Raw genomic sequence first — 22021 nt, 5'->3', positions numbered from 1 at the left:
CCAAGCCATGGTTGGAGACATCACCAGGCAACAACGGATTGTGACCCCATAGGCCGCGCCGGCTTTGACGCGGGCGCAGCAGCTCAGCCCAGCAGTTCGTGCCTGGCCTCCGACCGAGCGTTTGTGCGAGGACTGAAGTGTGGACAGGGCGAGCTTTGGTGCTGGAAAGTGCTCTGGGTGCTGTTAGCACAGCTCCCAGCGGCCTTCTCAGAGCCATTTGTTCTTTCCCCGAGCCTGCCGGGAGCAGGCAGACGGGACATCCTAGAGAAAAAAGCGTGTGCAGCAGCACAGGTAGGCGGCACAGAGACTGGCAGCGGGGGGGCACAACTTGAGGGACCCTTCCCAGGCCGGAGTCTGACTAATGTCTCTTGTCCTCTTCCAGCGTGTCACCTGCTGCTGCTGCTGCAGCGTTAGTGCTGGGGAGCACGTTACCATCTCCCGCTCCCACTGGCCCACCGCAACTGGTGGAAGGATGGAGGCAGAGTTTGAGACCCGCTGCCCCGTGTGCCTGGAGAACTGGGACAGCGCAGCATACGCCATGCCTTGCTGCCACCAGTTCTGCTTCCGCTGCATCCAGCGGTGGACAAGCACCAGGCCCCAGTGTCCGCTGTGCAAACGGGATGTGAAGACCATCATTCACTCCGTGCAAGCGGACGACAACTACAAGGAGGTGGAGGTCAGACCAGCTGCACAGGCATCCGTTGCTACACGGAGACCCGCACTCCACCACGCAGCCCGGCCATGGCCTGCAGTGCCCACGCATCCTCTGGGCGGCCTCTCCCCTGCCACCTGGGCTTCCCTCTTCAGGGAGCAGCCGGCCCTGCTGCGGCCCCTGCGGTTCTGGCTGCGCCAGAACCTGCACCGCATCCTGGGCACCGAGGGGCCACAGGCAAATATCCTGGTTGACAGTGTCATCTGGGCCCTGCTCCTCATAGGCTTGGCAGAGGGGATCCTGATAGAAATGCTGGATCCTGACCTGCACGGCCACACGGTGACCTTTGTGAGGCACTTCATCGCCTTTGCGGTGCGGAGGTGCAGCTGGGTGGCAGGCCGCTTCCTGGGCCTCAACATCCCCCCTGCTCCTGGGGCACAGGAGGCCACAGCAGCAGAGCCCAGAGCTGCCACACCAGAGGAGCCACCTGTCCCTGGCTCAGCACCCTCCAGCAGCCCTGCCAGCTCCAACAGGGACGAAATGCTGGGCAGGGCAACACAAGAGGTTCGTGGGCATCCCAGCCGCCCACACGGCAACCCTGCAACTGTCGCCACAGAGCAGGCAGCGCCTCAGGAGGAGCCAGGAGAGCCTGTGGCAGGGCCCTCCGGCACCAGCCCACCTGAGGGGACCCGGCGAGCCCCGAAGAGGAAGGCCGGCGACTCACAGGCCTCAGCACCATCAAAGAAGAGGCCACCCCGCCGGCAGCAATAGAAGAGCCCATGGGGCAGCTGAGGAGGCTGGGGCCAGGCAGCACCCGGGACACACACTGGCCCCAACGGACCCTTGTCATCACCGTCCAATTCAACCTCAAATAGAAAACAGAAAGACTGCAAACAATAAATTAACATTGAAAAAAACTGAAAAACAAAGTGTTGGTATTGAGTGTTGGTATTGATAACAGCACAGCTGTTGACGCTTCCCCATCCTTGACGCTCTCTCCCCTTTTTCCTACTGCCGTGCAACTGCTGCCACTGTTACATTCCAGACACGAACCCCACAGGCTTCAGAGAGGGCAATGGCAAATCTCTGCTCCTGGGGACCAACATCCACAGGCCGTGCTACAGCTGGGGTCAGCCAGCTGGAGCAGAACCACCAGTCCTGCTGGACACCAGGCTGAACCTGCAAGGAACCCACCCGGGCTGCCTTGCCGAACGCTGTCCTGGGCTGCGTGAGGCCAGGTGCCACCCGTGGGTGAAGGGCGGTTATCCCGCCCTCTGCTCAGCCCTGAGGAGGTCACAGCTGGAGCGCTGGGACCGCAGCTGGGCTACCCAGCACAGGGGATAACAACACACTTCTTCCCATTACGAGTGGACCATTCGCTTCTACCACTCCAGATCCGCAGCCCATCCCTGTAGAACCGCTCTTAAGTAGGGACCTATACACTTCCTTCTTTGCAGGCATTTGAAATGTCTCTACAGAAGACAAAACCAGACAAAAATCTTTCCGTGCCTATCCACACCACGTTCCTAAGACAACACAGCTGGTTCTTAAACACGGTAGTACGTACCCTTGGTTTACTGCACATCTGGTGAACAGAAAGTTCTCCAGCCTCACTACGGAATAAAGAACTCCACCGTCATTCCCATGCTCCCTATGAAGCATACTGAGCTCCAACACTCACTCACTCAGTCCCTCACTCAATCTTCCCCCTGCTAATGTTCTTCCATCTAATTCCACCTCACATCACAACACAAGCTGTCACAGCCTGGTGTACAGTCTCATCAAAGGGAACGCTGCTTGTTTGCCATCAGAATTCATTCAAAAATGAAACAATTCAACAACCATCAACCACTACTTCTCATATTACCTACAGGCAACAATGCCTGAAGAACTGGAGTGTCAGATGGCATGCAAAACATTAGAAGTTGGCTCGTAGGAATGAAAGAATTTCATGAGAGAACGGGGCTAATGACACAAGGAGCGCCATAGACATCAAAGATAACCACTGGAAGAACCGATGGGATTAATAACTCTTTTGACAAATGAAATGGATGCGACAAAAGACAGAAATTACTAATCACAAAAGAACTTGACGTGCGTGAAAACAGAGGACACTCAAAGTCCATGGCGTGTTAAATCGCCACTAAGATCATCACGTCCATCTATCAGAGACAAACATGAACTTTTATTGAATACTACACGCCATACGTGTTTTGCATGTGTGTAATGGCCAGGGAGACCTGTCAGATCTATGGGGCAGGAGCTACTGTGGGGCAGATGTGCATCAGATCTATGGGGCAGGAGATGCTGTGGGGATGATATGGGTCAGATCTATGGAGCAGGAGCAGCTGTGGAGATGATGAGGGTCAGAACTATGTGGTAGGAGATGATGTGGGACAATGTGGGTCAGATCTATGGGGCAGTTGCATCTGTGGGGCTAATTGGGGTAAGATCTATGGGGCAGGAGCTCTTGTGGGTCAGATCTACGGAGGAGGAGCTGCTTTGGGGCTGATGTTGGTCAGATCTATGGGGCAGGAGCTGCTGTGGGGCACATGTGTGTCAGATATATGGGGCAGGAGCTGTTGTGGTGCACATGTGGGTCAGATCTATGGGGCAGGAGCTGCAGTGGGACAGATGTAGGTCAGATCTATGGGGCAGGAGCTGCTGTGGGGCTGATTGGCGTCAGATCTATGGGGCAGGAGCTGCTCTGCGGCATATGTGGGTCAGATCTATGGGGCAGGAGCTGCTGTGGGGCAGATGTGCATCAGATCTATGGGGCAGGAGCTGCTGTGTGGCTGATGTGGTTCAGATGTATGGGGCAGAAGCTCATGTGGGGCTGATATGGGTCAGATCTACGGAGCAGGAGCAGCTTTGGTGCAGATGAGAGTCAGATCTATGGGGCAGTAGCTGCTGTGGGTCAGATCTATGGGGCAGGAGCAACTGTGGAGATGATGTGGGTCAGAACTATGTGGTAGGAGATGATGTGAGACAATGTGGGTCAGATCTATGTGGCAGGAGCTGCTGTGGAGCTGATGCGGCTCCGATCTATGGGGCAGCAGGTGCTGTAGGGCTGATTGTGGTCAGATCTATTGGGCAGGAGGTGCTCTGGGGCATATGTGTGTCAGATCTATGGGGCAGGAGCTGCTGTGGGGCACATGTGGATCAGATATACGGGGCAGGAGTTGCTGTGGGGTAGATGTGGGTCAGATCTATGGGGCAGGTGCTGCTGTGGGGATGTTGTGGCTCAGATCTATGGGGCAGGAGCTGCTATGGGGCATATATGGGTGAGATATATGGGGCAGGAGCTGCTACGGGGATGATTGCGCTATGATCAATAGGGCAGGAGCTGCTGTGAGGCAGATGTGGGTCAGATTTATTGGAAAGGATCTGCTGTGGGGTAGAGGTGGGTCAGATCAATGGGGCAGAAGCTGCTGTGGGGCAGAGGTGGGTCTGATCTATTGGGCAGGAGCTGCTGTGGGGCTGATGTGGGTCAGATCTACGGAGCAGGAGCTGCTCTGGGGCACATGTGGTTCAGGTCTGTGGGGCAGGTGCTGCTGTGGGGAAGATGTGGGTCAGATCTATGGGGCAGGAGCTTCTATGGGGCTGATGTGGGTCAGGTATATGGGGCAGGAGCTGCTGTGGGGCTGATTGCGGTAAGTTCTATAGGGCAGGAGCTGCTGTGAGGCAGATGTGGGTCAGATCTATTGGGAAGGATCTGCTGTGGGGTAGAGGTGGGTCAGATCTATGGGGCAGAAGCTGCTGTGGGGTAGATGTGGGTCAGATCTATGGGGCAGGCGCTGCTGTGGGGCAGATTTGGCTCAGGTATATGGGGCAGGAGCTGATGTTTGCCTGCTGAGGTTCAGATATATGAGGCAGGAGCTGCTATGGGGCACATGTGTATCAGATATATGGGGTAGGAGCTGTTGTGGGGCACAAGGGGGTCAGATCTATGGGGCAGGAGATGCTCTGATGAAGATGTGGTTCAGATGTATGGGGCAGGAGATGCTGTGGGTCACATGTGCGTCAGATCTATGTGGCAGGAGCTGTGTGGGGCACATGTGGGTTAGATCTATGGGGCAGGAGCTGCTCTGGGGCATATGTGGGTCAGATCTATGTGGCAGGAGCTGCTGTGGGGCAGATCTATGGGGCAGGAGCTGCTGTGGTGCAGATGTGGATCAGAACTATATGGTAGGAGATGCGGTGGGACAATGTGGGCTAGATCTATGGGGCAGGAGCTGATGTTTGCCTGCTGGGGTACAGATATATGAGGCAGGAGCTGCTGTGGGGCACATGTGGATCAGATCTATGGGGCAGGAGCTTCTATAGGGCTGATGTGGGCCAGATATATGGGGCAGGATCTGCTGTCGGGTAGATATGGGTCAGATCTATGGGGCAGGAACTGCTGTGGGGGAGATGTGGATCTGATCTATTGGGCAGGAGCTGCTGTGGGGCTGATGTGGGTCAGATCTATGAGGCAGGAGCTGCTGTGGGGCACATGTGGATCAGACCTATGGGGCAGGAGCTTCTGTGGGGCTGATGTGGGTCAGATCTATGGGGCAGGAGCTTCTATGGGGCTGATGTGGGACATTTCTATGGGGCAGGAGATGCTGTGGGTCACATGTGCGTCAGATCTATGGGGCAGGAGCTGCTGTGGGGCAGATGTGGGTCAGATCAATAGGGCAGGAGCTGAAGTGGGGCAGATGTGGGTCAGATCTATGGGCAGTAGCTGCTGTGGGGCAGATGTGGGTCTGATCTATGGGGCAGGAGCTGCTCTGGATCACAAGTGGGTCAGATATATGGGGCAGGAGCTGCTGTGGGGATGATTTGGGTCAGATCTATGGGGCAGGAGCTGCTATGGGGCAGATGTGGGTCTGATCTATGGGGTAAGAGTTGCTGTGGGGCTGATATGGGTCAGTTCTATTGGGCAGGAGCTGCTGTGTGGCTGATGATGGTCAGATCTATGGGGCAGGAGCTGCTGTGTGGCTGATGATTTGGGTCAGATCTATGGGGCAGTAGCTGCTGTGGGGCTGATGTTGGTAAGATCTATGGGGCAGGAGCTGCTGTGGGGCTGATATGGGTCATCTTGATGGGCCAGGAGCTGCTGTGGTGCAGATGTGGGTCAGATCTATGGGGCAGTAGCTGCTGTGGGGCAGATGTGGGTCAGATCTATGGGGCTGGAGATGCTGTGGGTCAGATCTATGGGGCAGGTGATGCTGTGGGTCATATCTATGGGGCAGGATCTGCTGTGGGGCACATGTGGATCAGATCTATGGGGCAGGAGCTTCTATGGGGCTGATGTGGGCCAGATCTATGGGGCAGGATCTGCTGTGGGGTAGAGGTGGGTCAGATCTATGGTGCAGGTGCTGCTATGGGGCTCATGTGTGTCAGGTCAATGGGGCAGGAGCTGCTGTGGGGAACATGTGGGTCAGATCTATGGGGCAGAAGGCTGCTGTGGTGAAGATGGTGGTCAGATCTATGGGGCAGAAGATGCTGTGGGGCTGATGGGGGTGACTTCTATTGGGCAGGAGCTGCTCTGGGGCATATGTGGGTCAGATCTATGGGGCAGGAGCTTCTGTGGGGTAGATGTGGGTCATATCTTTGGGACAGGAGTTGCTGTGGGTCAGATCTATGTGGCAATAGCTGCTGTGGGACTGATATGTGTCAGATCTATGGGGCAGGAGCTGCTGTGGGGCAGATTTGGCTCAGGTATATGGGGCAGGAGCTGATGTTTGCCTGCTGAGGTTCAGATATATGAGGCAGGAGCTGCTATGGGGCATATGTGTATCAGATATATGGAGTAGGAGCTGTTGTGGGGCACAAGGGGGTCAGATCTATGGGGCAGGAGATGCTCTGATGAAGATGTGCTTCAGATGTATGGGGAAGGAGATGCTGTGGGTCACATGTGCGTCAGATCTATGAGGCAGGAGCTGTGTGGCGCACATGTGGGTTAGATCTATGGGGCAGAAGCTGCTCTGGGGCATATGTGGGTCAGATCTATGTGGCAGGAGCTGCTGTGGGGCAGATCTATGGGGCAGGAGCTACTGTGGAGATGATGTGGGTCAGATCCTTGGGGCAGTAGCTGCTGTGTGGCTGATGATTTGGGTCAGATCTATGGGGCAGTAGCTGCTGTGGGGCTGATGTTGGTCAGATGTATGTGGCAGGAGCTGCTGTGGGGTAGATATGGGTCATCTTGATGGGCCAGGAGTTGCTGTGGAGCACATGTGGGTACGATGTATAGGGCAGGAGCTGCTGTGGGGCTGATGTGGGTCGGATCTATGGGACAGGAGCTGCTGTGGGGCTGATGTGGGTCAGATCTATGTGGCAGGAGCTGTTCTGCGGCATATGTGGGTCAGATCTATGGGCAGTAGCTGCTGTGGGGCAGATGTGGGTCTGATCTATGGGGCAGGAGCTGCTCTGGATCATATGTTGGTCAGATATATGGGGCAGGAGCTGCTGTGGGGCTGATGTGGGTCAGTTCTATGGGGCAGGAGCTGCTGTGGGGCAGATGTGGGTCAGATCTATGGGGCAGGAGCTGCTGTGTGGCTGATGAGGGTCAGATCTATGGGGCAGGAGCTGCTGTGTGGCTGATGATTTGGGTCAGATCTATGGGGCAGTAGCTGCTGTGGGGCTGATGTTGGTCAGATGTATGTTGCAGGAGCTGCTGTGGGGTAGATATGGGTCATCTTGATGGGCTAGGAGCTGCTGTGGTGCAGATGTGGGTCAGATCTATGGGGCAGGTGATGCTGTGGGTCAGATCTATGGGGCAGGAGTTGCTGTGGGGCACATGTGGGTACGATGTATAGGGCAGGAGCTGCTGTGGGGCTGATGTGGGTCAGATCTATGGGGCAGGAGCTGCTGTGGGGCAGATTTGGCTCAGGTATATGGGGCAGGAGCTGATGTTTGCCTGCTGAGGTTCAGATATATGAGGCAGGATCTGCTATGGGGCACATGTGTATCAGATATATGGGGTAGGAGCTGTTGTGGGGCACAAGGGGGTCAGATCTATGGGGCAGGAGATGCTCTGATGAAGATGTGGTTCAGATGTATGGGGCAGGAGATGCTGTGGGTCACATGTGCGTCAGATCTATGTGGCAGGAGCTGTGTGGGGCACATGTGGGTTAGATCTATGGGGCAGGAGCTGCTCTGGGGCATATGTGGGTCAGATCTATGTGGCAGGAGCTGCTGTGGGGCAGATCTATGGGGCAGGAGCTACTGTGGAGATGATGTGGGTCAGAACTATATGGTAGGAGATGCGGTGGGACAATGTGGGCTAGATCTATGGGGCAGGAGCTGATGTTTGCCTGCTGGGGTACAGATATATGAGGCAGGAGCTGCTGTGGGGCACATGTGGATCAGATCTATGGGGCAGGAACTTCTATAGGGCTGATGTGGGCCAGATCTATGGGACACGATCTGCTGTCGGGTAGATATGGGTCAGATCTATGGGGCAGGAACTGCTGTGGGGGAGATGTGGATCTGATCTATTGGGCAGGAGCTGCTGTGGGGCTGATGTGGGTCAGATCTATGAGGCAGGAGCTGCTGTGGGGCACATGTGGATCAGACCTATGGGGCAGGAGCTTCTGTGGGGCTGATGTGGGTCAGTTCTATGGGGCAGGAGCTGCTGTGTGGCTGATGAGGGTCAGATCTATGGGGCAGGAGCTGCTGGGTGGCTGATGATTTGGGACAGATCTATGGGGCAGTAGCTGCTGTGGGGCTGATGTTGGTCAGATGTATGTGGCAGGAGCTGCTGTGGGGTAGATATGGGTCATCTTGATGGGCTAGGAGCTGCTGTGGTGCAGATGTGGGTCAGATCTATGGGGCAGGTGATGCTGTGGGTCAGATCTATGGGGCAGGAGTTGCTGTGGGGCACATGTGGGTACGATGTATAGGGCAGGAGCTGCTGTGGGGCTGATGTGGGTCAGATCTATGGGACAGGAGCTGCTGTGGGGCTGATGTATGTCAGATCTATGGGGCAGGAACTTCTGTGGGGCATATGTGGGTCAGATCTATTGGTCAGGAGCTGCTCTGGGGCACATGTGGGTCAGATCTATAGGGCAGGAGCTGCTGTGGAAATGATGTGGGTCAGTTCTATGGGGCAGGAGCTGCTGTGGGGCAGATGTGGGTCAGATCTATGGGGCAGGAGCTGCTGTGGGGCAGATGTGGGTCAGATCTATGGTGCAGGAGCTGCTGTGGGGCAGATGTGGGTCAGAACAATGGGGCAGGAGCTGCTGTGGGGCAGATTTTCATCACATCTATGTGGGAGAAGATGGTTTCGGGCTGATGGCGGTCTCATCTATGCGGCAGGAGCTGCTGTGGGGCTGATGTGGGTCGTATCTTTAGGGCAGGAGCTGCTGTGGGTCAGATCTATGGGGCAGGATATGCAGTGGGGTAGATGTGGATCAGATCTATGGGGCAGGCGCTGCTGTGGGTCAGATGTATGGGGCAGGAGCTGCTGTGGGGCTGGTGTTGGTCAGATCTGTGGGGCGGGAGCTGCTGTGTTGCTGCTGAGGGTCAGATCTATGGGGCAGGAGCTGCTGTGGGGTAGATGTGGGTCAGATCTGTGGGACAGGAGCTGCTGTGGGGCTCATGTGGTTGAGATCTATGGGGCAGGCGTTGCTGTGGTGCTGATATGGGTCAGATATATAAGGCAGGAGCTGCTATGGGGCAGATGTGGGTCAGATCAATGGGGCAGGAGCTGCTGTGGGGATAATGTGGGTCAGATCGATTGGGCAGGATCTGGTATGGGGCAGATGTGGGTCAGATCTATGGGGCAGGAGCTGCTGTGTGGGTGATGTGGGTCAGATCTATGGGGCAGGAGCTGCTGTGAGGCACATGTGGGTCAGATGTATGGGGCAGGAGCTGCTGTGTGGCTGATGTGGGTCAGATCTATGGGGCAGGAGCTGCTGTGGGGCACATGTGGGTCAGATCTATGGGGTAGGTACTGCTGTGGAGCTGATGTTGGTAAGATCTATGGGGCAGGAGCTGCTGTGGGGTATATGTGGGTCATATCTGTGGGGAAGGTGCTGCTGTGTTGCTGCTGAGGGTCAGATCTATGCGGCAGAAGATGCTGTAGGGTAGATCTATGGGGCAGGAGCTGTTTTGAGGCTGATGAGGGACTGATCTTTAAGGCAGGAGCTGCAGTGGGGTGCATGTGGGTCAGATCTATGGGGCAGGAGCCGCTGTGGGTCAGATCTACTGGGCTGGAGATGCTGTGGGACTGATGTGGGTCAGATCTATGGGGAAGGAGCTCCTGTGGGGCACATGTATATCAGATCTTTGGGGCAGGAGCAGTTGTGGGGATAATGTGTGTCAGATCTACGGAACAGGTGCTGCTCTGGGTATTATGTGGGTCAGATCTATAGGGAAGGAGCTGCTGTGGAGCTGATGTTGGTTAGATCTATGGGGCAGGAGCTGCTGTGGGGCCTATGTGGGTCAGACCTGTGGGACTGGAGCTGCTGTGTGGCTCATGTGGTTGCGATCTATGGGGCAGGAGCTGCTGTGGGGAAGACGTGGGTCAGATCTATGGGGCAGGAGCTGCTGTGGGGGTGATGTGTGTCAGATCTATGGGGCAGGAGATGGTATGGCGCTGATGTTGGTAAGATATATGGGGCAGGAGCTGCAGTGGGGTAGACGTGGGTCTGATATATGGGGCAGGAGCTGTTGTGGGTCCAATGTGGGTCAGATCTATGTGGCGGGAGCTGCTGTGTGGCTGACGTGGGTCTGATCTATGGGGCAGGAGCTTCTTTGGGGCTGATGTGGGTCAGATCTACGGGGCAGGAGCTGCTGTGGGGATAATGTGGGTCAGATCAATTGGGCAGGAGCTGCTATGGGGCAGATGTGGGTCAGATCTATGGGGCAGGAGCTGCTGTGGGGCAGATGTGGGTCTGATCTATGGGGCAGGAGCTGCTGTGGGGCTGATGTGGGTAAGATCTATGAGACAGGAGCTGCTGTGGAGCACATGTTGGTCAGATCTATGGGGCAGGAGCTGTTGTGGGGCACATGGGTATCAGATCTTTGGGGCAGGAGCTGTTGTGGGGCACATGTCGGTAGATCTATGTGGCAGGAGCTGCTGTGGGGCTGATGTGGGTCAGATCTATTGGGCAGGAGCTGCTGTGGTGCTGGTGTTGGTCAGATCTGTGGGGAGGAGCTGCTGTGTTGCTGCTGAGGGTCAGATCTATGGGGCAGGAGCTGCTGTGGGGCCTATGTGGGTCAGATCTGTGGGACAGGAGCTGCTGTGGGGCTCATGTGGTTGAGATCTATGGGGCAGGCGTTGCTGTGGATCTGATATGGGTCAGATATATGGGGCAGGAGCTGCTACGGGGCAGATGTGGGTCAGATCTATGGGGCAGGAGCTGCTGTGGGGAAGACGTGGGTCAGATCTATGGGGCAGGAGCTGCTGTGGGGGTGATGTGTGTCAGATCTATGGGGCAGGAGATGCTATGGCGCTGATGTTGGTAAGATATATGGGGCAGGAGCTGCAGTGGGGTAGATGTGGGTCTGATATATGGGGCAGGAGCTGTTGTGGGTCCGATGTGGGTCAGATCTATGGGGCGGGAGCTGCTGTGTGGCTGACGTGGGTCTGATCTATGGGGCAGGAGCTTCTTTGGGGCTGATGTGGGTCAGATCTACGGGGCAGGAGCTGCTGTGGGGATAATGTGGGTCAGATCAATTGGGCAGGAGCTGCTATGGGGCAGATGTGGGTCAGATCTATGAGGCAGGAGCTGCTGTGGGGCAGATGTGGGTCTAATCTATGGGGCAGGAGCTGCTGTGGGGCTGATGTGGGTAAGATCTATGAGACAGGAGCTGCTGTGGAGCACATGTTGGTCAGATCTATGGGCCAGGAGCTGTTGTGGGGCACATGGGTATCAGATCTTTGGGGCAGGAGCTGTTGTGGGGCACATGTCGGTAGATCTATGTGGCAGGAGCTGCTGTGGGGCTGATGTGGGTCAGATCTATGGGGTAGGTGCTGCTGTGGAGCTGATGTTGGTCAGATCTATTGGGCAGGAGCTGCTGTGGTGCTGGTGTTGGTCAGATCTGTGGGGCAGGAGCTTCTGTGTTGCTGCTGAGGGACAGATCTATGGGGCAGGAGCTGCTGTGGGGCCTATGTGGGTCAGATCTGTGGGACAGGAGCTGCTGTGGGGCTCATGTGGTTGAGATCTATGGGGCAGGCGTTGCTGTGGATCTGATATGGGTCAGATATATGGGGCAGGAGCTGCTACGGGGCAGATGTGGGTCAGATCTATGGGGCAGGAGCTGCTGTGGGGCAGATGTGAGTCAGATCAATGGGGCAGGAGCTGCTGTGGGGATGATGAGGGTCAGATCTATGAGGAAGGAGCTGCTGTGGAGTAGATCTATGGGGCAGGAGCTGTTGTGAGGCTGATGATGGTCTGATCTATAAGGCAGAAGCTGCTGTGGGGCGCAAGTGGGTCAGATGTATGGGGCAGGAGCTGCTGTGAGGCACATGTGGGTCAGATCTATGGGGCAGGAGCTGCTGTGGGGCAGATGTGGGTCAGATCTATGGGCAGGAGCTGCTTTGGGGCAGATGTGGGTCAGATCTATGGGGTAGGTGCTGCTGTGGAGCTGATGTTGTTAAGATCTATGGGGCAGGAGCTGCTGTGGGGTATATGTGGGTCATATCTGTGGGGCAGGTGCTGCTGTGTTGCTGCTGAGGGTCAGATCTATGGGGCAGAAGATGCTGTGGGGATGATGAGGGTCACATATATGTAGCAGGAGATGCTGTGGGGTAGATCTATGGGTGAGGAGCTGTTGTGAGGCTGATGAGGGTCTGATCTGTAAGGCAGGAGCTGCAGTGGGGCATATGTGTGTCAGATTTATTGGGCAGGAGCTGCTGTAGGGCGCATGTGGGTCAGATCTATGGGGCAGGATATGCTGTGGGGCAGATGTGGGTAAGATCTATGGGGCAGGAGCTGCTGTGGGGCTGAAGTGGGTCAGATCTATTGGGGCAGGAGCTGCTGTGGGTCAGATGTGGGTCTGATCTATGGGGCAGGAGCTGCTGTGGGGCTGATGAGGGTCAGATCTATGGGGCAGGAGCTTCTGTGGTGCTGATTGGGATCAGATCTATGGGGCAGGAGCTGTTCTGTGGCTGATGTGGGTCAGATTTTTAGGGCAGAAGGCTCTGTGGGGCAGATGTGGGTCAGATCGATGGGGCAGAAGATGCTGTGGGGTTGATGGGCATCAGATCTATGGGGCAGAAGATGCTGTGGGGATGATGAGTGTCAGATCTCTGGGGCAGGAGCTGTTGTGAGGCTGATTGGGATCAGATCTATGGGGCAGGAGCTGTTCTGTGGCTGATGTGGGTCAGATTTTTAGGGCAGAAGGCTCTGTGGGGCAGATGTGGGTCAGATCGATGGGGCAGAAGATTCTGTGAGGTTGATGGGCATCAGATCTATGGGGCATGAGCTGCTGTGGGGATGATGAGGGTCAGATCTATGGGCAGGAGCTTTTGTGAGGCTGATGATGGTCTGATCTATAAGGCAGGAGCTTTTGTGGGGCGCATTTGGGTCAGATGTATGGGGCAGGAGCTGCTGTGGGGCACATGTGGGTCAGATGTATGGGGTAGGAGCTGCTGTGTGGCTGATGTGGGTCAGATCTATGGGGCAGGAGCTGCTGTGGTGCTGATGTTGTTCTGATCTATGAGACAGGAGCTGGTGTGGGGCAGATGTGGGTCAGATTTTTAGGGCAGAAGGCTCTGTGGGGCAGATGTGGGTCAGATCGATGGGGCAGAAGATGCTGTGGGGCTAATGTGGGTCAGATCTATGGTGTAGGAGCTGCTGTGGGGCACATGTTGGTCAGATCTATGTGGCAGTAGCTGCTGTGGGGCAGATCTCTTGGACAGGAGCTGCTCTGGGGCACATTTTGGTCAGATCTATGGGGCAGGAGCTGCTGTGGTGTAGATGTGGGTCAGATCTATGGGGCTGGAGCTGCTGTGGGGGTGATGTGGGTCCGATCTATGGGACAGGAGCTGCTGTTTGGCTGATGTGGGTCTGATCTATGGGGCAGGAGCTTCTTTGGGGCTGATGTGGGTCAGATCTATGGGGCGGGAGCTGCTGTGCGTCTGATGTGGGTCAGATCTATGTGGAGAATGTTTATGCAGAATGGCTTCATGAGAAAGGACATGAAGAGATTCCACTAGTTAAGTTGTAAAAGAATGAACGTGATTAAAGACAAAGACGGTCTATCCTAGGGCCGATCACGGGCTAAGCAGCTATGGAGAAATCAGGATGTGAAAAGACAGGGTATGTAGCTAAAGACGAAATATGTATCTAGAGGCAAGGACGGCCTGAGGGAAAAGCAAGATGTGTAGCAAGGTGTAGACAGAGCTGCAAAGAAAAAGTATCCATAAGACTAACCACAAAGCTCAGATGAAGTAATGTGTAACCCACCAATCCTGAGCTTTACTTTTGCAATATGCATGAACTTATTACTGATTGTATAAATGAGATGCTGTAACACCTAATAAACGAGACTTGTTGACCATGATAGCATGAGACTTGTCTCCCGCGGTTACTTCCAACAAAGCTGTGTTACAGAAAGGCAGAATTTCTATACGTCCTTATCAAACTAGTTTTTTCTTCTTTTAGTTTGACTCCTGACTTTAACTTTGAAATCAGACAAAGACCTTACAGTAGCAGACGTATCTGATGAAGAATTCACCATTTGTTTACTGTTACAGCATGAAATGATTTGTAAAATGAGTACAGAGCAGGTAAAGAACATCTACCATGTGAAATCAAGGATCATCCATTCCTGCCCTAAACACACACTGATTCACCGAAAAAATTCTCCCTCTACATATCCAAAAGCTGATTTTAACAGAAATCAGAGCATAGACAGAAACACACAATCAAAATTAAAATGTTTCTTTGTGAGTCATTATGAAGTTAATAAAACATTTAATAAACACAGTGAGTCCGAGCTTCAGAGATGCTTTGTGTTTTTATTTATTTATCTAGCCGAAAGAATGTACACACACATTTCCTTGGACTGTGGTATTGAGAGATACACTTAAAGCAATCAAGCTGAAGTATAACAGAAGTATATCTAAAGCACCTTTCTTGAAGGACGGCAGGATCACTGAGGATAAGATAATACAGAGCCATAAATGAGAAGGATCAGAAGGACCAACCAACCTGTATAGCATTTCAGAGTGTAGCTGGTTCTTAGAAGAACGAATGACTCTATGGTTCTATGATTCTGTGACTTAAGGTTGGAAAAGACCACTGAAGGTCATCTAGTTCAACCATCAACCCACTCCCAGCATGCCCACTATGTCCCTCAGAGCCACATCTACACGTTTCTTGGACGTCTGCAGGGATGGTGATTCCACCATCACCCTGGGCAAACCTTTCCAATACCTAATGACTATTTTTGAGAAGTTGTTTCTCCGAACATCCAGTAGAACCTCTCCTGGCACAACTCTAAGCCACTCCCTCTTGTCCTGTCACTAGTTACACACAAAAAGAGGTTGAACCTCACCTCACCACAACCCCCCTTCAGGAAGTTGTAGAGAGCAATGAGGTCTCCCCCCAAGCCTCCTCTTCGCCGGACTAAATACCCCCAGCTTCCTCAGCTGCTCCTCACAAGACTTATGCTCCAGACCCCACACCAGCCTCATTACCATTCTATGAACATGTGCCAGGGTCTTTCTTGTAGTGAGGGGGCCCAAAAATGAACACAGTGCTCAAGTCACAGCTTCACCAGTGCCAAGTACTGAGAGATTATCACCTCCCTGGTCCTGCTGGCAACACTATTTCTGATACAAGCCAGGCCTTCTAGGCTACCAGGCACACTGCTGGCTCACATTCATCTGGCTGTCAACGAACACCACCAGAATCTAGATTCTAGCCACAAGCCTGCAAAATGGAGTGGCATGATATTGTGATCAAAGTGCAGTAGCTGGCACTTGACTTTGTTGAAGCTTATACAATTGCCTTCAGCTCATTGATCCAGCCAATTCAGATCCCTCTGTAAGGCCTTCCTACTCTCAGGCAAATCAACACTTCCTTCCAGTGAGGAGTCATCTGCAAACTCACTGAGGATACACTCAATCCCCCCATCCAGATCATCAATAAAGATATTAAACAGGACCTACCCCTATACTGACGCCTGGGGAAAAAAAAAAAAAAAAAAAAAGTCAATTAATGAAGCTGGGAAACAGCACAACATTAGGCACCTCTTTGTATTCTAAGTGAGACAAGAAAGAATATTTTCCACTTTAAATTCACAGTATGTAATTAGCAACAGGATAATAGTTATCTATAAATACCTACAAAATCCTTTTACTGAAGGCTTGTTTTGTTCTGGAGACAAACCATCTGTGCATTCCACTCAGAATCTGTATTTACAAATGCTCTGACTTATGTCACTGATATCAGATCAAAAGAACCACAAGCTAAAAACTGCTAACAAAGATAAGAACCAGCTTAAGTCGATCTGCATATACTAAAAGTTTAACTCTCACTGGGTTAGTAGAAAAAAACTACAGTACTAATGTAGAGGATTTTACAGACACTTTACACCTGTGTTTTGAACTGTGTATCTGAAGCCCAGGCTGCCCAGCAAAGCCACCAGGTGGCACGAACACATAGTACCAGAGGTGCTTTCTCTCAGCATCCCTCAGCAAAGGCACTGCCCCAAAACAAACTGTGCGATCAACCTACCAAATGACAGAAGCACAAAATCATTTATCTGAAATGAATCTGAAAATATCTGGCAAACCAATACCCTTCATAAAAAGAGGAAGAGATGATTAACAAAAAAAATACATTCTATTTCCTCACAATTATTGGGTTCAACTTCAGGCATCTTTTTATTCACTCAACATATCCTTTAAATATCAGGTCACAGTAGCAGCCCCTGTTTTGTTACACAAGATGAAGAGCAGTCATGCCCTGCCCGGCATTAGAGTTCTCATCACCTGTTAACTCATCTGTGAGCTCATATGCAGCAATAATGTATAGATCAATCAGGAAATTAAAAAACAAATAAAAAACCAGCAGGATGCCATAAATGTTGTAATGATTCAGCAACAGGAGATAGTATTTAACTATTTGTGGCATTCGACTCTCTAAGACAAGATCAAACCATTTCAGAAACAATAAATGTCAAAAACCCTCTCAAATCTGTATCAAAGAGCATCAAGACCTCCAAAACATTGTACCCTAGAGCTTAAACTCTCAGGAAAGAAGATGACACATACATACAAGAAAATACTTTAAGGCTGTCAGAGAGAAGGCACCTACTACATTAAAGCATTGCAACTCGATCCTTGCAACACTGCAGTACTTGCAGTCTTTACAGTTAGCTGAATTCCATTTCTAGACCATCAGAAGAGCAGTAGAACAGGTGCCATTTGTAAACAGTGAGCTCTTCAGGAGTACAAGATGGATATTAACACTACCCAGCAAATGCATGCCTTGGGCAACAAATACATGAGCTCTACTTCACAGCGTCAATTGATGTGATATCTAAAGTATTCATAAATAATATCCACATATACTATTGGTTCCATTTAAATCTAATCAGAACTTGGTACAGTGTATATTAACAGTAATTGCAAAAACGGCTTTCAAGTTAAATTTTTCAATACATGGTCCTTCTACAAGGAATATAATGATTGCACCCAAAAAATTCAAATAGCATATCCATGCAACACTTAGATTGCTCAGAGGGATTAATAATTCTTTTGACAAATGAAATGGATGCGACAAAAGACAGAAAGTACTAATCACAAAAGAACTTGACGTGCGTGAAAACAGAGGACACTCAAAGTCCATGACGTGTTAAATCGCCACTAAGATCATCACGTCCATCTATCAGAGACAAACATGAACTATTATTGAATACTACACGCCATACGTGTTTTGCATGTGTGTAATGGCCAAAGGAGACCTGAGGGGGATCATGGGATCACATGGCTGAGGCCCCACTCTGGTAGGAAACACCCATGCCAAGCACATGAGATGTGGGGAAGGGAGAGGGCAGCGGCACTGGGAAAAGCCCAGAAACTTGAGCTGGGGCTGGAGCACGTGCTGTGGGTGAGGACGGCTCACTGTGATGAGCCAGCAGTGGACTGCAGCATCGCTGTGAGACGGGCAGTGATGTACCCAAGCGAAGGTCAAGCGAAGGTGACGCCCAGCAGCTTGGCCAAGCCATGGTTGGAGACATCACCAGGCAACGGACTGTGACCCCATAGGCCGCGCCGGCTTTGACGCGGGCGCAGCAGCTCAGCCCAGCAGTTCGTGCCTGGCCTCCGACCGAGCGTGTGTGTGAGGGCTGGAGTGTGGACAGGGCGAGCTTTGGTGCTGGAAAGTGCTCTGGGTGCTGTTAGCACAGCTCCCAGCGGCCTTCTCAGAGCCATTTGTTCTTTCCCCGAGCCTGCTGGGAGCAGGCAGACAGACATCCTAGAGAAAAATGCGTGTGCAGCAGCACAGGTAGGTGGCACAGAGACTGGCAGCGGGGGGGCACAACTTGAGGGACCCTTCCCAGGCCGGAGTCTGACTAATGTCTCTTGTCCTCTTCCAGCGTGTCACCTGCTGCTGCTGCTGCAGCGTTAGTGCTGGGGAGCACGTTACCATCTCCCGCTCCCACTGGCCCACCGCAACTGGTGGAAGGATGGAGGCAAGTTTGAGACCCGCTGCCCCGTGTGCCTGGAGAACTGGGACAGCGCAGCATACGCCATGCCTTGCTGCCACCAGTTCTGCTTCCGCTGCATCCAGCGGTGGACAAGCACCAGGCCCCAGTGTCCGCTGTGCAAACGGGATGTGAAGACCATCATTCACTCCGTGCAAGCGGACGACAACTACAAGGAGGTGGAGGTCAGACCAGCTGCACAGGCATCCGTTGCTACACGGAGACCCGCACTCCACCACGCAGCCCGGCCATGGCCTGCAGTGCCCACGCATCCTCTGGGCGGCCTCTCCCCTGCCACCTGGGCTTCCCTCTTCAGGGAGCAGCCGGCCCTGCTGCGGCCCCTGCGGTCCTGGCTGCGCCAGAACCTGCACCGCATCCTGGGCACCGAGGGGCCACAGGCAAATATCCTGGTTGACAGTGTCATCTGGGCCCTGCTCCTCATAGGCTTGGCAGAGGGGATCCTAATAGAAATGCTGGATCCTGACCTGCACGGCCACACGGTGACTTTTGTGAGGCACTTCATCGCCTTTGCGGTGCGGAGGTGCAGCTGGGTGGCAGGCCGCTTCCTGGGCCTCAACATCCCCCCTGCTCCTGGGGCACAGGAGGCCACAGCAGCAGAGCCCAGAGCTGCCACACTAGAGGAGCCACCTGTCCCTGGCTCAGCACCCTCCAGCAGCCCTGCCAGCTCCAACAGGGACGAAATGCTGGGCAAGGCAACACAAGAGGTTCGTGGGCATCCCAGCCGCCCACACGGCAACCCTGCAACTGTCACCACAGAGCAGGCAGTGCCTCAGGAGGAGCCAGGAGAGCCTGTGGCAGGGCCCTCCGGCACCAGCCCACCTGAGGGGACCCGGCGAGCCCCGAAGAGGAAGGCCGGCGACTCACAGGCCTCAGCACCATCAAAGAAGAGGCCACCCCGCCGGCAGCAATAGAAGAGCCCATGGGGCAGCTGAGGAGGCTGGGGCCAGGCAGCACCCGGGACACACACTGGCCCCAACGGACCCTTGTCATCACTGTCCAATTCAACCTCAAATAGAAAACAGAAAGACTGCAAACAATAAATTAACATTGAAAAAAACTGAAAAACAAAGTGTTGGTATTGAGTGTTGGTATTGATAACAGCACAGCTGTTGACGCTTCCCCATCCTTGACGCTCTCTCCCCTTTTTCCTACTGCCGTGCAACTGCTGCCACTGTTGCATTCCAGACACGAACCCCACGGGCTTCAGAGAGGGCAATGGCAAATCTCTGCTCCTGGGGACCAACATCCACAGGCCGTGCTACAGCTGGGGTCAGCCAGCTGGAGCAGAACCACCAGTCCTGCTGGACACCAGGCTGAACCTGCAAGGAACCCACCCGGGCTGCCTTGCCGAACGCTGTCCTGGGCTGCGTGAGGCCAGGTGCCACCCGTGGGTGAAGGGCGGTTATCCCTAACCCCAGGAGCTGTTGTGGTGCACATGTGGGTCAGATCTATGGGGCAGGAGCTGCAGTGGGACAGATGTAGGTCAGATCTATGGGGCAGGAGCTGCTGTGGGGCTGATTGGCGTCAGATCTATGGGGCAGGAGCTGCTCTGCGGCATATGTGGGTCAGATCTATGGGGCAGGAGCTGCTGTGGGGCAGATGTGCATCAGATCTATGGGGCAGGAGCTGCTGTGTGGCTGATGTGGTTCAGATCTATGGGGCAGAAGCTCATGTGGGGCTGATATGGGTCAGATCTACAAAGCAGGAGCAGCTTTGGTGCAGATGAGAGTCAGATCTATGGGGCAGTAGCTGCTGTGGGTCGGATCTATGGGGCAGGAGCAACTGTGGACATGATGTGGGTCAGAACTATGAGGTAGGAGATGATGTGAGACAATGTGGGTCAGATCTATGTGGCAGGAGCTGCTGTGGAGCTGATGCGGCTCCGATCTATGGGGCAGCAGGTGCTGTAGGGCTAATTGTGGTCAGATCTATTGGGCAGGAGGTGCTCTGGGGCATATGTGTGTCAGATCTATGGGGCAGGAGCTGCTGTGGGGCACATGTGGGTCAGATATACGGGGCAGGAGTTGCTGTGGGGTAGATGTGGGTCAGATCTATGGGGCAGGTGCTGCTGTGGGGATGTTGTGGCTCAGATCTATGGGGCAGGAGCTGCTATGGGGCATATATGGATGAGATATATGGGGCAGGAGCTGCTACGGGGATGATTGCGCTAAGATGAATAGGGCAGGAGCTGCTGTGAGGCAGATGTGGGTCAGATTTATTGGGAAGGATCTGCTGTGGGGTAGAGATGGGTCAGATCAATGGGGCAGAAGCTGCTGTGGGGCAGAGGTGGGTCTGATCTATGGGGCAGGAGCTGCTGTGGGGCTGATGTGGGTCAGATCTACGGAGCAGGAGCTGCTCTGGGGCACATGTGGTTCAGGTCTGTGGGGCAGGTGCTGCTGTGGGGAAGATGTGGGTCAGATCTATGGGGCAGGAGCTGCTATGGGGCACATGTGTATCAGATCTATGGGGCAGGAGCTGCTGTGGGGCAGATGTAGGACAGATCTATGGGTCAGGAACTGCTGTGGAGCTGATGTGGGTCAGATCTATGGGGCAGGAGCTGCTGTGGTGCTGCTTGGCGTCAGATCTATGGACAGGAGCTTCTTTGGTGCACATGTGGGTCAGATCTATGGGGCAGGAGCTGCTGTGTGGCTGATATGGGTCAGATCTATGTGGCATGCGCTGCTGTGTGGTATATGTGGGTCAGATCTATGGGGCAGGAATTGCTGTGTGGATGATGTGGCTCAGATATATGGGGCAGGAGCTGCTATGGGGCAGATGTGGGTCAGATCTATGGGGCAGGAGCTGCAGTGGGGATGATTGCGGTAAGATCTATAGGGCAGGAGCTGCTGTGAGGCAGATGTGGTTCAGATCTATTGGGAAGGATCTGCTGTGGGGTAGAGGTGGGTCACATCAATGAGGCACGAGCTGCTGTGGGCAGATGTGGGTCTGATCTATGGGGCAGAAGCTGCTGTGGGTCAGATCTATGGGGCAGGAGTTGCTGTGGGGCACATGTGGGTCGGATCTATGGGTCAGGAGCTGCTGTGGGGTAGATGTGGGTCAGATCTATGGTACAGAAGCAGCTTTGGGGATGATGTGGCTAAGATATATGGGGCAGGAGCTGCTATGGGGCAGATGTGGGTGAGATATATGGGGCAGGATCTGATCTGGGAATGATTGCGGTAAGATCTATAGGGCAGGAGGTGCTGTGGGGTAGAGGTGGGTCAGATCAATGGGGCAGGACCTATGTGGGGCAGAGGGGGTTCTTATCTATTGGGCAGGAGCTGCTGTGGGGAACATGTGGGTCAGGTCTATAAGGCAGGTGCTGCTGTGGGGCTAATCGGGGTAAGATCTATGGGGCAGGAGCTGATGTGGGTCAGATATATGGGGCAGGAGCTGCTGCGAGGCTGATGTGGGTCAGATCTATAGGGTAGAAGCTGCTATGGGGCACATGTGTATCAGATCTATGGGGCAGTAGCTGTTGTGGGGCACATGTGGGTAAGATCAATAGGGCAGGAGCTGAAGTGGGGCAGATGTGGGTCAGATCTATGGGCAGTAGCTGCTGTGGGGCAGATGTGGGTCTGATCTATGGGGCAGGAGCTGCTCTGGATCACATGTGGGAAGATATATGGGGCAGGAGCTGCTGTGGGGATGATTTGGGTCAGATCTATGGGGCAGGAGCTGCTTTGGGGCAGATGT

Source organism: Coturnix japonica, unplaced genomic scaffold (assembly GCF_054131305.1).
Source record: "Coturnix japonica strain WE unplaced genomic scaffold, WE-NBRP24 Scf042, whole genome shotgun sequence".
In the NCBI taxonomy this organism is placed as follows: Eukaryota; Metazoa; Chordata; class Aves; order Galliformes; family Phasianidae; genus Coturnix; species Coturnix japonica.
Note: the sequence above shows the minus strand (reverse complement) of the source record.